Here is a 17,622-nt window from a genome sequence, read left to right as displayed (position 1 = left end):
ACACCTAGACGCTTTCGCATGGTCCGCCTCGGACATGCCAGGTATAAACCCACATTTCCTATGCCACCGCCTCACCATGGACCCTAAGGTCAGGCCCGTCCGCTAGAGAAGAAGGAAGTTCAATGAAGAAAGGCGGCTGGTCATCCAGGAAGAAATGAAGAAGTTGCTGAACACCGACCACATAAGGGAGATTCAATACCCTGTGTGGTTGGCGAATGTGGTCTTCGTGAAAAAGGCCAATGGGAAGTGAAGGATGTGCGTGGACTTCACTGATCTCAACAAGGCGTGCCCGAAGGACTCGTACCCCCTACTAAGTATTGACGCCTTGGTGGACAACGCCTCGGGTTGTAGGATGCTCAGTTTCCTAGACGCGTTCTCAGGGTACAATCAGATCAAGATGCACCCAGAGACGAGTGCAAGATGGCGTTTATGACCGAGACATCCTGTTACTGTTACACAGTGATGTCGTTCGGTTTGAAGAATACGGGCGCCACCTACCAGAGGTTGATGGAGGAACGTGCAGGCCTACGTAGATGATATGGTGGTGACTTCGCAGGAGAGGAGCCAACACGTGTCTGATCTGGAAGAGCTATTTGCCACAATAGCTAAGTACCGTTTGAAGTTAAACCCTGAAGAGTGCGTGTTCGGGGTTGAGGCGGGTATGTTCTTGGGTTTCCTACTCACAGAGCATGGGATAGAGGCGAACCCAGAGAAGTGTGTGGCAATCCTTGCCATGAGGAGCCCGGCCTCGGTAAAAGAGGTGCAACAGCTGACAGGGCGGATGTGATATGATTCCAAGAACATGATGGAGATATGATATGAACATGTTATGGATTCAACAAGAGTTGGAATATGATTAGGCACTTTTTAAGAATTGGATCAATGTTCTTAACATTCAAGAACTCACCAAAACACAAAAACCAAGCCAAACTCATATAGAAACCCATTTTGAACAACAAACCCATGGATAGAAACTCAAGAACACAGCATATAGCATTTATACCCATGTAGGACGTGACCAAAACAGCATGAACAACCAATTTGCACTGATTAAAATTGACTATAACTGCAACAAATGAAAGAGGACATCATAAGGAAGAGATTGCACCGATTGAAAGTGAAAACAAACAAGTAGAACAAAAATGGGTAATTTGGAATGAAGGGAAAACTTATGTGGATGAAGCTCTTGGAATGTGCACGCCACTTGAAGGATGGTTGGCTTCAAGATGAGTGTTGTTGCCGCCACTTGAGAGCCCAAGAATTCACTCAGGATAAGACTAGAAGAGAAGAAGACACAAGTCTCTCTGACTCACTCACCAAATTGGTAGAGGTTTTTTACTCTAAAAAATAAATCTTATCATTTCAAAGACCTAAGCACCCCTTTTATAATAGAGAGGGCTGGTCACAAATGTACAAGAGAATCTTACAAGAGAAGCTTTTGAAAGGTCACCTTCTAACTCCTTCTATTCTAGCACCTAAAGGAGTGTGAAGAGACAACTTTCTAGTTTCTTCCTAAAAACTAATGTCTAAGGTACTTACAAAAGAGGTGTCTTTTTAGTTTCCCTCTTAGTACCTTCCTAAACACTACTCCTATATGTTTTACAAATTTATACAAAAGAAATTACAAAGAAAGATATTAATTGGAGCCAATTCTTGAATGCTTGTAGTCTTCTTGTTGACTTTGGGCTTGATCCTCTCTTTATTTAATTCTTCTTTAATTTTTTAGAAGACTAGAAGGATGAACTTTAAATTTTTGGGTGGATGGCTTCTACCTCCATTAGTAAAATCCTCTTCTTTATGATCTCCATCAGGATGGCTGCCCTATCCAGATTCGTATCCGCTGGAGGGGACAAGGGACACCCCTACTTCTAGTGTTTGAGGAGAAATAGTCAGTTCGTGTGGACCGCGGAGTGTGAGGAGGCATTCCTCAAGCTAAAGGAGTATCTGGCCACTCCTCCCGTGCTGTGCAAGCCACAACTGGGCGTGCCGCTCCGGTTGTACTTTGTCGTGACGGAGCGGGCGATCAGCTCAGTCCTCGTACAGGAGCAGGAATAGGTACAAAAACCAATATACTTTGTTAGCAAAGTATTGCAGGGGCCAGAGGTGAGATACCAAGCCCTGGAGAAGGCAGCCTTGGTCGTGGTATTCTCGGCCAGGAGGCTTCTTCATTACTTTTAGAGTTTCACAGTGGTAGTGATGACAGACTTACCTATCCGGAAGGTGCTGCAGAAGCCGGACGTGGCAGGAAGAACGGTGCGATGGGTGGTGGAGCTCTCGGAGTTCAATGTTCAGTATGAGCCGCGAGGCCCCATCAAAGGCCAGGTTTATGCGGACTTTGTGGTAGAACTCTCCTCAGGAGGTACACAGCAGGAAAAGGAAGCCAGTTTCAGATGGGTGCTCTCTGTGGATGGGTCCTCCAATCAACAGGGCAGTGGAGCTGGCGTGATCTTGGAAGGGCCAAACGGGTTGTTGATTGAGCAGGCCCTGAGGTTTGCTTTCAAGGCCAACAACAACCAGGCAGAATATGAAGTCCTCATTGTTGAACCAAGTGGTGTTCAATGTTTTGAAGAACCCAAATCCTTTGAAGGATGATGAAGCCTCTGCTTTGCTTGATGCTGCTGTGCTGGTTTAAGCTTTGTTCTGGGGTAGTTTAATGTTGTAATCAACCCTTGGATTAAATCTCAAAGCAATTAGCATCTCAATTTTAACAAAGCAAAATGTTTTTCAAACTAAGTTGAAACAACCGATTGTTTACACTTAGATGTTTTTGAGAAAGTTTGAAAATTGTTTTTGAATGGTGAATTTTGTTAAGTAACAAAACAACCGATTGATTCGAGGAAACAATCGATTGTTTGTTTTGAAACCATAACAGAAAAAAACTGTTTTCTTTGACTGAGCTTTAAATGCTTTAACTGAATACGCTCTAGTCATTAAATGCTTTGACCAATCTATTTTAAATGCAATTAAGAGTTTGTTAAGATTTGATAACAAACTATATTCTTAGATATATTCTGAAAAACTGTTTTTATGTTTTAAGAATCTTGAAACAAAGTTTTGAAAAAAAGAGTTTTTGAAAGAGTTCTGAGATTTCTTAAGTGTTGAGAGATTGATCAAGGTGCTGAATAGGATTCTACTTGTATTGATTTCAGATATTCATCTGTAACAAGTGTAATCTTTGTAAAACTGCTGAACAATTCGTGTGTGTGTTTTGCTGAGATTGGCTGTGTGTTCTTGAGGTGTTCAAGATCAACAATCTTAGTGTTGGCCAAGGAGAGTGTGTTTCTTGAGGTGTTCAAGGTCATTCTCTTGGTTGTAGTGTAAGTGATCAAGTGGTGATTGCTTAGTGGATATCCTCAAGGTTTCTGAGAACCAGTATAAACAACTGTGTACAATTTCTCTATCCCTATCTCTTTAATTCAGTTTTGTTATTTTGGAATTGGTATAAACAACCGATTGTTTCGCTAAAACAACCGATTGTTTCGCTAAAACAACCGATTGTTTTTCCAGCTTTGTGCTTTTGCTGTTTGTTTTTTATCCTGCCGGTTGACTTGAGTACAAGAGTCTTGCCACGTCAAAGGTATCTTGATGAGAATCAACTAAAGGTGGCTTTTTATAATGAAGAACAAGATCATTTGCCTTCACATTTAATGTTTTTCTTGTTAATCTTTGCAAAAGATAAAGCCCAAGCCCAAGCCCAAGCCCAAGAAGGCCAAAGCCCACAAAAGCCCAAAGACCATCCCATGAAGGGCAAGGCCAAGTTTTAAATAAATATTGTTTAGAAAGGTGCTTAGAGGGAAACATTAGAAACCTCTATTGTTAAAGCATCTTTTAGTCTTTAGTTAAGAATCTTAGGGGGGGTGTATTAGTAGATAGGTGTAGGAGTAAATAAGGAGGTGCCAAAGTGAGAGAAAGGATCACACCTTCCTCATGCCTTGTTTTAGGCGCAAATTCTAGAAGCTTTTTGGGAGGGAGTTTTTTTGAATTTGTGTAGCTTACATTTCAGCACCTTAGGCTATAAATAGAGGTGCTCTCTTTGTAAAATTCAGATTGGAATTAATCTAAGAAAACTCTACTCAAATTTTGAGTGACCTTTGGAGAGCTTTTAGAGCCTTCTTCTCTAGTCTTATCTTGATGGATCAATGGAGTCCTCAAGTGGCGACATCACTCTCATCTAGGAGCATTCCACACTTCTAGTGGCGAGATCATCCATCCTCCTTCCATCTTCATGAGCATTCTCTTCTCCTTCCTTTCTTCTTCTTCAATTGTTCATGTTGCTTTGTGTTCTTGAGTTTTTCAGTTTCGGTTTTTCTATTTTCCAGCACTTTGTTCGGTTTTGTTCTTAATTCTGTTCGGTTCATATGAATTATTGTTTATTTCTGTTCGGTCATTCCAGTTTTCATTCCTTTGTTGATTCAATTTGACAATATTTGGTTCATTCAAATGAGTTTGGGATTTGGTACTAGTTTTTGGTGAGTTCTTGTCTTAGAACAATGATCCAACTCTAAGAAAAGTGCCTCTAAATTTTCCAGCTCAAGGTGATTCCTAAAAATGTCAAGAATCTTGTTCTATGTGGCTATTGGAATCACATCATGTGGTATCATGAGTCTTAGGTTCTTCTTGTTTAATTGTTGAGTTGTGTGCACTTTATTTCAAGAGCTCTTTTAATTTCTTGCAATTTAAGTTTCTGTTTTAGAATTTTATTTGAGTATTCTTGCTGTTTTTCTTTTACACCAAGTGTTTGTGGAAAGGTTTATGGCACTCATAATTCTTATGAGTATGGTTGCTCTTTTGGAATGGCATTATCCTTCCTAGAGTTTACCTTAAGCTTCCTTTCACTTGTTACAATTTGTGATGTGTCTTTTAATTTTTGAATCATGTCAAGTTTTGTCTTAGTCATGTTATTCCATATATGTCATTACTTCTAGTAGTACTTTTATTGTTTTGATTGTTTCTTGCTTTGGTGTCATATAATTTTCTGAATTGATGTTGATCCTTTGTGCATTTTCTTTTTAGAATTGAGTTCATACTTGTATTCTAGACCTATACAAGTTCCAATACATCATTTTCTATTATGTCTTTGCTAGTTCATCATCCTGTTTTTTATTCCTATTAGGATTCCTCTGTTTCTGAAAAAAGTGCTTACTGTTTTTCCTTATTGCAACTGATTTACGTACTGTAAAATTCTGAAATTATGGATTTGAGATATTCAAAGTGTTAGAATTCCAATAACCACATAGAACAAGATTCTTGACATTTTTAAGAATCACCTTGAGCTGGAAAATATAGAGGCACTTTTCTTAGAGTTGGATCATTGTTCTAAGACAAGAACTCACCAATAACTAGTACCAAATCCCAAACTCATTTGGATGAACCAAATATTGTCAAATTGAATCAACAAAGAGATTAAAACTGGAATTGACCGAACAGAATTGAACAAATGATCAAATGAACCGAACCAAAACAGAAAATTAAAAACAGAAACAGAACACAGTGCTGGAAAAAATAGAAAAAAGAATCATTCAAAAATATGAAGTACACAAAAAATGATAAATAAAATAAAAAACGTGTACATTCCTGCCGAAAAAAGATACGGTAATCTGGCAGCGATTTTAAAAAATTTATTTCTCTCAATTGGCTTACTGTTTTTAATTGATTCCAGTGCCATTTTTGAGTTAACATCTTGAAGTTTCTGTGGTATAAATTTCATAATCCAGTTCGCTCTACAACGTTCCAGTTAAATCAGTGAATATCAAACACAGTTTGCATTTTTTTTAAAAAATAAAAATAAAAATTTCCAGTAGCTAAATTTTTTTGTTTTCTTCATCCACTCTAGTGCTTTTCCTTAGGTATTCTTTTGTGTGCCTACTTTTCTCATTAAGTTCTTTATTTTCTTGATTGTCTTTCATTCTTACTCTTTGAGTTTGTCTTACATATAGTATTCCTTTTGCAATTACCTTTCCTTGCTTATACCTTTTCTTGTTTGTCTTTATTGTTTCTTTGGTTTTGTGGTGGTTTGCTCTTAAGATTGGTGTGCTTGCTTTGGCATATTTCATTTGAGGATTCCAAGGCCTCAAGATCAGATTGGTGCAAGAACATTGTTTCTTTGAGAGTGATATCTTTTTTCAGCTTCATTTCACTTCGGCAGTTTCATTGCCAAAGCTCACTGTTTTTGCTAATTTTTAACTTGTTTGCTGTTTTTGTGTGTTTGCTGTTTTTTTAATTACAAATGGCTGGATTTTCAAGTGATGCATCGTACAAGCAGAATTCTCCTTCCAAAGCTTCAATCCTTGGTGAATTACATGAAGCTCAAAGAACCATTAGACGGTTGGAGGAGAAAATGCAAAAGATGGAGGTCCAACAAGCTAGACCATCTCCTTCTATCCATGATGGACATCATTCTCATAGACCATCTTCAAGAGCTTCTTCAAATGATGTTGGCCGTGAAGATGACCATAGGAGAAGGAGAACTCCACCCCAATTCCTTGGACATAGACATCACGACCAAGGGGAGAGACCTCACTATGGCAATGGCTACTACCAAGATGCAAAGGCTAGGCTACCTTCGGTCAAGCTTCCTTGTTTCAATGGCTCAAGTGATCCTAATGTATATTTAGATTGGGAGGCTAAGTGTGAACAAATATTTGAGATCCATGAGATCCAAGATGAGCATAAGCTTAAGCTAGCCACCCTAGAGTTTAGTGATTATGCCATGAAATGGTGGCATGGAATTGTAAAGGACATTATCTATCACAAGGGTCCTCCCGTGGACTCTTGGAACTCTTTAAAGGATCAAATGCGCGCTAGATTTGTGCCCCCACATTTTAGGAAAGACCTCATGTTGAGACTCCAACGGTTTCAACAAGGCACGCTAAATGTGGATGAATATTATAAAGAGCTAGAAACGCTTGTGCTTAAAATTGAATTAGAGGAAAGTGAGGAAGCTATGATTGCTAGGTTTGTGAGTGGTCTTAGGAAGGATATTCAAGACTTTGTTGAGTTACAAGAGTATTCATCATTGGGCTCTTTAGTTCATCTTGCAATGAAGGTGGAAGCCCAACTTGCTAAGAAAAACTCTTTCAAAAATGCTTCCAATGATGGATACTACTCCAAGTCTTGGAGAACCAAAAATTCTTTTTCTAAACATCCTTCCAAAGATTCTTCTTTCAAACCCAAGGATCCTACGCCATCTACTTCTAGGCCTAAATCCCCAATTAAATCGTCTAGTCAAAAGTGTTTTAAATGTTTGGGATATGGTCACATTGTTGCTAATTGCCCTTCTAAAAGAAGTATGTACATGCATGAAGGCATTGTAGTTAGTGAGCATGATTCCACTTCACCTAGGCATTCTTCACCTTCTAGACCATCAAGTGAAAATGAGAGTGAAAGTCCTTGTGAAGGTGACTTATTGATGGTAAGACGTATGTTGGGCACAATTCCAAAATCTTTGAATGATACTCAAAGAGAAAATATTTTTCACACCCGATGTCTTATCAACAACAAGTTATGTTCCTTGATTATTGATGGGGGAAGTTGCACTAATGTGGTTAGTACAAGAGTTGTGGAGAAGTTAGCCTTACCCACTATCTCTCATACCAAGCCCTACAAATTACAATGGCTTAGTGAAGTAGGTGAAATCATGGTGAATAAACAAGTCCTCATTAACTTCGCTATAGGAAAGTATAAAGATGAGGTTTTATGTGATGTTGTGCCCATGGAAGCTTCTCATCTTCTTTTAGGAAGGCCTTGGCAATATGATAGACATGTTTTACATGATGGCCTATCCAATACAATGTCTTTTTCCTTCCTAGGGCGCAAGGTTATATTAAAACCCCTCTCTCCCAAAGAGGTTCATGAGGACCAAATAAAAATGAAAACTAAAAGAGAAAATGAGAAAGAAAAAGAAGTAAGTACTACACCGAGTCACACCATTTTCTCCTCTAAATCCATCATGTTGACTCGTGCTATACCTCAAATGGACCCTCCAAGGTCTTCTTCTTCTTTATCTTTTTCATTACCCAAGGTTCCTATTTCAACACCACCTTGGTTAAAATATGTTAGGGATGATTTTTTCATACCTCCTAATGGGTTTCACCATTTAAGAGGTCTTTTTCCAAAAAATATCATCATTCCCAAACAAATTTTTCCAACTTGGTTGATTCATAGGACCTCCTTTTCTGCAATCCCTTTGATTCCCTCTACTCAGTCATGTATTCCTTTTTCTTACTCTTTTGATTGTAAAAGTACACTGACTTTGTTATATGCAGGGATTCAGAATTCGTGGGCGAATTCTCTCCAACTCGGGGAGTATGATGAGAATCAACTAAAGGTGGCTTTTTATAATGAAGAACAAGATCATTCGCCTTCACATTTAAAGTTTTTCTTGTTAATCTTTGCAAAAGATAAAGCCCAAGCCCAAGCCCAAGCCCAAGCCCAAGAAGGCCAAAGCCCACAAAAGCCCAAAGACCATCCCATGAAGGGCAAGGCCAAGTTTTAAATAAATATTGTTTAGAAAGGTGCTTAGAGGGAAACATTAGAAACCTCTATTGTTAAAGCATCTTTTAGTCTTCAGTTAAGAGTCTTAGGGGGGGTGTATTAGTAGATAGGTGTAGGAGTAAATAAGGAGGTGCCAAAGTGAGAGAAAGGATCACACCTTCCTCATGCCTTGTTTTAGGCGCAAATTCTAGAAGCTTTTTGGGAGGGAGTTTTTTTGAATTTGTGTAGCTTACATTTCAGCACCTTAGGCTATAAATAGAGGTGCTCTCTTTGTAAAATTCAGATTGGAATTAATCTAAGAAAACTCTACTCAAATTTTGAGTGACCTATGGAGAGCTTTTGGAGCCTTCTTCTCTAGTCTTATCTTGATGGATCAATGGAGTCCTCAAGTGGCGGCATCACTCTCATCTAGGAGCATTCCACACTTCTAGTGGCGAGATCATCCATCCTCCTTCCATCTTCATGAGCATTCTCTTCTCCTTCCTTTCTTCTTCTTCAATTGTTCATGTTGCTTTGTGTTCTTGAGTTTTTCAGTTTCGGTTTTTCTATTTTCCAGCACTTTGTTCGGTTTTGTTCTTAATTCTGTTCGGTTCATATGAATTGTTGTTTATTTCTGTTCGGTCATTCCAGTTTTCATTCCTTTGTTGATTCAATTTGACAATATTTGGTTCATCCAAATGAGTTTGGGATTTGGTACTAGTTTTTGGTGAGTTCTTGTCTTAGAACAATGATCCAACTCTAAGAAAAGTGCCTCTAAATTTTCCAGCTCAAGGTGATTCCTAAAAATGTCAAGAATCTTGTTCTATGTAGCTATTGGAATCACATCATATCTCCCTCTGGATCGGCTTTGCACCACGCTAGCTTCCGTCCTTCACACCTCGATTCTCCTCAAGAACCTGAAAAAGACAGAGTGGCGCCGCTGCGGCCGATTGCGCTCCGACGCTCATGTCAGTGACGGAATCACCAAAACTCTAAGAGAGAAAAGCTAAAACTCAAGGAACCATGCAAAATCTCTCTCAGCGTACTCAAGTGTTCTCAAAGCGTAAAGAAGTGTTCTAAATGCGCGTACCTCAGAATCTGTTAAGAGTTCCTTATATACCTGGGCATTTTCTCTCTCCTGACGGTTACACCTCCGGACACGTGGCTCGCATCCAGCTGTACACGTGTCATCATCTGGAGCGTCCTCTACTTGAGCGCCACTTCTACTCTTTAGGCTGTTCGACTAAGTTACCCATGCGGGGAGTAACTCGGTGCATAGTTGCCTTGGAGCGCGATCTCTTCTAGTGGCGAGCACGGGGTGTCACCATGCACACCTTCTCTGTGGTCTCGCCTGCCGCTATCATGATCTGCTTTACTTGCTTATCGTGTATGTTCTGGTAAGCTGTTCCCTTGCCTCAACCTCTGGCTGGGGAATGATCATCTGATAACTTCGTCCTTCGTACTCGTACCCTCTGAAGGCCCTAAGCAAGCCTTCCTGATCCTTCGGCGATGTCCTTCTTTCGGCGATATCTAACCACTTGGTCGCCGAAACCCACATACGGCGACTATGATACAAGCCTGGTGACCGCCGGTTAGATATGCTAGAGATCGGAGAACGCCAATTTAACGATTGGCGACTACACAGACTTCCCGATGTACTTCCCTTCTGTCAGCCAGGTGTTCCGCTCAACACGCCTATATTATCGCTTGCTGCCACGTCATCACTCCCGACTACCTGGTCGGTACACAAGCCCCCTAGTCTTAAGCGGAGACTTGTCCAGTGAAAAGACTAAGAGGTCACGTCACCGTCGATCTACGTGGCGCTGGTACGGATTTCTGTACGTCCGTACCCTCTTCTTTTCTGACGCTCCACCAAACCCCCCTTTTTTAATCGCTCGACACGTGGCTTCATCAACGGTCGTCTTCAGCTGTCCTTTGCGCTTCCGAAAACGTTCGAAAAACCCTTAAACCCCTTGTACTTCCACTGTTCCATCATCTTTCTGCACTCTCAAACGTTCTAAGCTTTTTCTCTGCGAACCCACGAAGCTTCTCAACTCTCTCAATCTCCAACTCTCTTCAACGCTCATCCGATCACAAAAAGGTACCCCTTTTACTTCTTCTGTTGATATTTGCTGCATTTTAACCGATTCGCATCATCCATTATCTGTCTGGAGCATACGTTGTGGGCTGTTTTTTCCTTTTCTCCTTTTCTCGTAACCTAAAGCTTCGTTCTTCGTAACGTTTATCCCAGCGAACCCCTTTTCGCTCATCTTATCTTCTTTGTCCTCAATCGAGTCGTTCTGTTATCCTCATTTCATCCCTTTCTCTTTCCTTTGCAGTTCCTGCGATGGCTCACACGAAGTCCACCGCAAACCCTCCACCCCAAGCGCGTAGGGTTGCTCCTGGGGCAAATCCTCCACCAGCGCGCAACCCACCACGAGCATCTGGTGCTCTTTCTAACCAGGCTGAGAGGCCTGCAACTTCTCACGCCAACCCCGCTCAGGCAACTCCGCCAGTCGCCGGAGGGGCTTCCCTTCCCCCACGAGACTACGAAGAACTCTACCCTTGGGCCACCCCAACCTTGCTAAAAGAGACTTCTTCAATAAACACCGAGCTGGGCGTGCACCGATTGAGGAAAGGAGACCAGCCCGACCTTTCCTTCCATAAAGAACATGATAGCAAGGTTGCCGTGCTGCCCTGCTTCCCGGGTGAACCGGTCTACGCGGATGATAAGGGGAGCAACGACGAGTTGTTCTGCTTCATCTACACCACCGTGTTTAAGAAAGTGAAGCTTAGGCTTCCTTTTACTCGCTTCGAGAGAGAGCTGTTAACCGAGCTCAACATCGCCCCCGCCCAGCTTCATCCTAACAGCTGGGCGTTTATAAGGGCATTCCAAATTCTTTGTGCACATCTGCTGTTACCGGCCTCCGTCGACGTCTTTCTCTTCTTATTTGAGGCAAAAAACCCTGGAGATCGCCTCTGGGTCAGTCTGAACGGGATTGTTGGGAGATCCATCTTCTCAATCTTCCAGCAGTCTTACAAAGATTGGAAGGGGAAGTTCGTGAAGGTGTGCCAAAACGACCAAGATCCTTCCCTGCTCGACGGTTTCTCCTTATATTGGGTGCATAAGGGGGACAAGGACGCTAAGGACAGCTTTAGAAGACCAAGGAGCCCTGACAACATGGGGGAATTGGACAAGGACCTTTGCCTCTTCTGGAAGAGCGTAGCAGCTGCTAACATCACCTTCCCCACTGCCTCAATCATTCCCTACGAGTTCTTCGAAAGCCAACTCGAAATACATATAGGTTAGCTGCTACCTCCACACCAAACCTTTCACTTGAAGTTAATACTTAACTTAGCCTCTTCCCCACTCTACCTTGGAATTCTATTACTCTGTGTTGACTCTGATCTTTCCATCTATGTATTGCTTATGTTGTCTCTGCATAAATACGCTTGCATTATCTGCTTCTGTTTTGATTGCTCAACCGTTCTTTACCTCATGCAGATAATATGTTGGGAAAAGGGAAATTAGCAAAATTGAGGGCGATTGCCCAATCTCACAAGCTGGCGGCGAGCTCCCAAGCCGTGCCTAACCCGGTGGTGGCGATCGCCGCTACTCAAGACAAAACGCCGCCCCGAGGTGCAACCACTTCCGGGGTACTACCCGCCCCTCAAAGGAAAAAGCTTATCCTGAGGAAACCAAAGAGGAAAACTCCTCAAGTGGTACAAGAAGAAGAGGATGATGAGGCGACTGAGGATGGCCTTGTCACCAAAAGAACAAGGGTGGCTCCCTCTTCACCACCTGCACTCCCAACTCCAACACCGCCCTCACCTCCAGCTCCAACACAACCAGTCCAAGCAACACCCTTGGCGGTCACACCCCCCGTGGTTGAAAGCAGGGACCCAAACTTTATTGAGAATCCTCCAAGCGCCTCCACGCCATTCGTATCTGCTGGAGAGGGTCCTCCTTCAACCACCTCTATCGCTGGGGCCGGACCAGGAGGAGATGAGGGTGGTCATAACTCGCCGACCCTGATAACAGAGTCTCCGACTTCACCACCACGCCAAGAAGCCCCCTTGCTCTGCAAACTCAAGAGGGTGGTGGTGAAAGTTAGCACCAAGCTCCTCCAGCACCTCCACCAGCACCACCCATCCTCCATCGAAGAGGTTGTGGGGCCCTTCACAGCCAAGCTGAAGATGATGGCAGAGGATCTCCCCTCAATTGTATCGAAGGCTGTGAAGGACTCCAACAAGAAGCTCCAAGATGAGAATGCGGCGCTTAAGGAGTCAAACCGCCTGATAAGGATGGAGGCGGAGAAGCTCTCTTGCAACCTGATGATGGCGAAAATCGACCATTCAAGGCTGGAGGACGCCATGGATGCTGAACTAAGAGGCGCGCGCAAGGAGGCCTCCGATCTGCGCCAAAAACTGCACCTCCAAGCCCAAGAGAAAATCGAGCTGGAGAGCAAGCTTGTACCTTACAGGCTCAAGGTGGCCAACTTGGAGGCTGCAATGAAAGCAGATGCGACCAAGGTGGAAAACCTTGAGAAGAGGTCGGCAGATCGGGAGGTCCTCCTCGGGAAGGTCGAGAAGGAGAGGGACGACACCATGGCTGAGCTCGCCAAGGCTCGAGAGGAAAACACGAAGATTGCTGCGGAGCTGGCTCAAGCCCGGGATGAAGGCAAAAAGGCCGCTGAAGAACTTGCTCGGGCTCGTGAAGAAGCCGAAGAGCTGAAGAAACAAACCGACGAGCTGAAGAAACAAGCACAAGAGCTCGAGCAAAGTTCCGCCCAAGTCCTTGCCACCGGGTTCGACGCCGCTATGGAGCAAGTCTCGTGCCAATACGCTGAGCTCGACCTCTCCATGGTATCAATCTGCAACGAGATGGTGGATGGGAAGATCGTGCCAACTGAAGACTAACTGCCTCCCTCCATCACCATGTTTTTTGAAACTTGGCGTTCATATTCGTTTGTATAAACTTTATATGTAACAGCTGTTTTGCGTATAAACTTGAACTGATGCTGCTTTATATAACTTTTTCTGCTAAGATGTTGTTTTCTGCTACTTCTCTTTGAATACTTCTCACTCTTACTCGCTGTGTGATTAACCAACATAACCGGTAGAACTTACTCGAATAAATCAACTCAGCGATACTTGGGCTTAACCGTTTACTGCTTTGAACTTGAACAAATTGTTAATCTTATAACAATTTATCAAACTGTTAACTCAAAGCAAAACTTGAGCAACTATTAACTCTCAAACGATGACATTTAATACAACTTGCAAACTTAAGGCAATAAACCTCAACATAATCTACTTACTAGGCAGCAGGTTTTAACTTAAACTGGTATCACAATATAGTTTACCTGATCTGCCCGGCAAGGTTAGCCTTTACCCCCATCATCGCCTGGAATTCTTCTGATCGCCATAGGGTTCTGGCGATGTAAGCATTATTTGCCTTCATAACTTGACTATTGTTCCCTCATCTGGGGGTAGAGGCGCCTTTCGGATCCTTCTCTACCTCCCTGAGTTTTAGAACAAAGAACTGGATAGCGAGGTGTTCTCTTTGAACCTACCTTAGCTATCTCTTAAACCTCTTTCACCCTTCACGCCATACCTGAACTAGTTCAGGACGAGAAGGATTTTATCTGCCTTCACACCGCCTATAAGCGTGGAAGTTTCCTCTGGTCTTACTAAGTCAATATTGATGTTTCACTTAAAGGGGGAAAGGCGTTTTCCTTCCCTTCCCGCCGTTTAAGGTCACGAACACCCCTGACTTTTCAGTTTATCTTGCCTGGACTCACTCTGAGGTGAGAAGGACTTTTTCTCGCCTGAACTCGCTCAACGGCGAGAAGGACTTTATCCTGCCTGAACTCGCTCAACGGCGAGAAGGACTTTATCTTGCCTGAACTCGCTCAACGGCGAGAAGGACTTTCTCTGGCCTGAACTCGCTCAACGGCGAGAAGGACTTTTTCTTGCCTGAACTCGCTCAACGGCGAGAAGGACTTTATCTGGCCTGAACTCGCTCAAAGGCGAGAAGGACTTTTTCTTGCCTGAACACGCTCAACGGCGAGAAGGACTTTATCTGGTGCCTCAACTTGCCCAGGGTATACATCTTCTCCCCCCTGGATGCACTGAGGACTTTTTCTCTTTCTCGCCTGCACTCGCTCGAGGGCGAGGAGGTCTTTTTCTTTTCTTGCCTCAAGACGCACGAAAGCGTTGAGGTCTTTAGTCATCGCTGGTGCCTCCAATCGCCGAAAGACGATGAGGACTTTAAAACTTTAACTGATGCCGCCTGATCCGATCGGTCATCGGTAGTCGATGACATCAGCATCAGAGAACCACGTGGACCACTCGCAGGGTGACACGTGGACCAGGTGGCAGAGAGGTAGGGGGACGATCGCCAAGAGAGGTGATCGGTGGTCAGTAACCAAGTTACCACCGACAGATCAGGCGACAGAGAGGTCGGGGGACAGATCACCCAGAATGGTGATCGGTGGTCAGTAGCCAAGTGACCACCAGCAGACCAGTTCCCAGACTCGCGCCTGGAGGCAGAGCGCGAGTAGCGAATAAACACTGATCAGTCATCGGGTGTATTGTCATCGGGGTCTCGCGTTACACGCAGTTAAACTGGGACTAAGGTTCCCAGCGAGAGCGTTACGCATGGACCTCGCATGGGCACACCTCAAGGAATCATGCACGAGAGTGGCCTGAGGGAACTAGTAAGCCAGTCGGTGATTGGTGATTCCCTCAACCCATTACGTGCGTGTCATCCTGAAGGGTAAGTCGCCTACGCAGAGAGTAACGTTTGGTGAGTGCGCCTAGACCAGCCACACCCGACGTTCTCCTAAGAGTACGCAATTTGCCCAGATAAGAGAAGCATCCTAAGTTACTCCGCAAGGGTGTAGCTTAGGCAGACAAAGAGAGGCGCTAGAGCCCTTCCAGTAAGTGACACGTGTGTGGTTAGATGTGAGTTGCAGGCCTCCACGTGTCACCATCTGAGAGGGGTGCGGTCCAGACAAAAGAGCACTCCGTACCGCTAAAGGTACAGACAGGCGCAGCAAGCGCAGACATGCGCAGACTCTCACGCTCCCCATTGCTGATTCTGAAGGTACGCTTTCTCTGAAAAGCACGACAGGGTTCTGATACATGCCAGAAAAGCATAACAGAATTCTGTTATGCCCAGAAGCAGGGAAAGAGAGATAAAGGCAGAATCAGAGTGAGAGTGAGGGAAAAAGAAAGAGATAGGAAAAACAGAGTGCAAGTTTTTCACACACACATTTTTACTAAGTTTCCAGTTTCTGGTGGTTCTGTTGAACTAACTTGATCGTCGGAGTGCAAACGGCCGCTAGAGGCGTCGTCTGTGTATTTTGCAGGTCACATTTTGAAGACATCTGAGAGAGAGAGTTCAGAAGGTGATTCTTCAGGAGACGCAGTCGCGAAGACAGGGCAGAAAGTGTTACGAAGCGATCCACCCACGTTCAAGTTGCCGGCAGGATCATTTGGCGCCCACCGTGGGGCCCGAGTGAATCGTTGTCCCACATATACCATAGTTTTAAAGCTCACCAGAGTTTTATCAGTTTCTCTGATAGAGAAGATGCCTAGAAACAGACAACCATCACCTGCGCCATCCGCTGACGAAGGAGCTGTGACAATGGCGCAGGTCCTGGAAATGGTGCGCACGCTGCAGGATAACGCTGCAGCGTCGAAAGTCGAGCAAGAAAGGATGCAGGCGGAGTTGGCTGCGTCGCAAAGCAGGAACGACGAACTGAATCGTGTCAACGAAGAGTTGAGAAGAACGCTGCAGGCGCAGAGGGAGCACGTCGTTGACGAAAGGGTGTCTAGGCAGCCTTCACCCCAAGGGCATTTCCCATGCCGTTCTCCCCCGAGATTATGGGAACCATGGTGCCTTCCAACCTGGTGGGGGTAAAAGCGTCGTTCAAAGGGGTAGAAGACCCGGAGGCGCATCTGACGGCATTCCACACCCAGATGATGTTGTCTGGGGGCTCAGACGCTGTATACTGCAAGATGTTCATGAGCACCCTGAGCGGAATCGCCATGGAGTGGTTCGTGAGTTTACCAGAAGGGCATATCACGTCGTTCTCTCAGTTCTCGAAGCTCTTCATCGAGTAATACATCGTCAACAAGGCACCTGCAGTGGTGTCCTACGACCTGTTCGACGTGCGCCAATACCAGGGGGAGTCGCTGAAAGACTACCTCAACCGTTTTGGAGCACAAGTGGTTAGACTACCCAGCAAAGATGAAGATATGCTTGTGCACGCGTTTAAGAAGGGAGTGCTGCCTGGCCCTTTCAGTGAGTCTCTCATCAGGAGCCATCCCAGCACTTTTGCAGAGATCCGATGGCATGCGGTGGCGCACATAGTGGCAGAAACAGAAGTTTCTGAGAAGAGGGGAAGTGCTGCACCACCCAGACCGCGTGGAGGGCAAGGAAAACCACAGCAAGCGAGGGTGCATGAGGCCAAAGAAGGGAAGAAGGTGCGGGAAAAACCTCGTCCCTATGCACCAGGCAAAGACCAGAGTAAGGGGCGTGCAAGGGAGAATAACGCGCCCCCAAGATACAACTTCATGGTGGGGTTGGCGGATCTCATCGCCCTTCCTGCCGTAGCAGCAAGACTACGAGTACCAGAGAAGACAGATAAGGTACTCGGAAGGAAGAAGAATGAATGGTGTGAGTGTCATCAGGCCTTTGGACATACACTTCATTCCTGTTTGGCGCTGGGACACCAACTGGCAGAGTTGGTGAAGTCTGGTTTTCTAGCAGATTACCTGCGTGAGCCACAGGGTGATCGCGCGTCAGGATCCCAAACTGGAGAGCAACAGCATGAAGTCCCTGTGCATGGGGAAGTGCAGACGATCGCTGGAGGCTTCTCTGGTGGGGGATGCACAGCTTCACAAAGAAGGAGATACACTCGATCTGTGATGGCGGTAGATGCAGCGAATGAGAGTCATTACCCTGAGGTGGACATTGTCTTCAGGAAGGCTGACCTACGAGACGTTGTCCCGCACGACAACGACCCTGTGGTCATTTCTCTCATCACAGCAGGAAGACGAGTGCATAGAGTACTCGTAGATCAAGGAAGCTCGGCGGATGTCATGTTCTGGCCAACATTCAACAAGCTACAGTTGTCC

Source organism: Phaseolus vulgaris, unplaced genomic scaffold (genome assembly GCF_000499845.2).
Source record: "Phaseolus vulgaris cultivar G19833 unplaced genomic scaffold, P. vulgaris v2.0 scaffold_26, whole genome shotgun sequence".
NCBI classification, from domain to species: Eukaryota; Viridiplantae; Streptophyta; class Magnoliopsida; order Fabales; family Fabaceae; genus Phaseolus; species Phaseolus vulgaris.
This window is presented reverse-complemented; position numbering follows the sequence as displayed.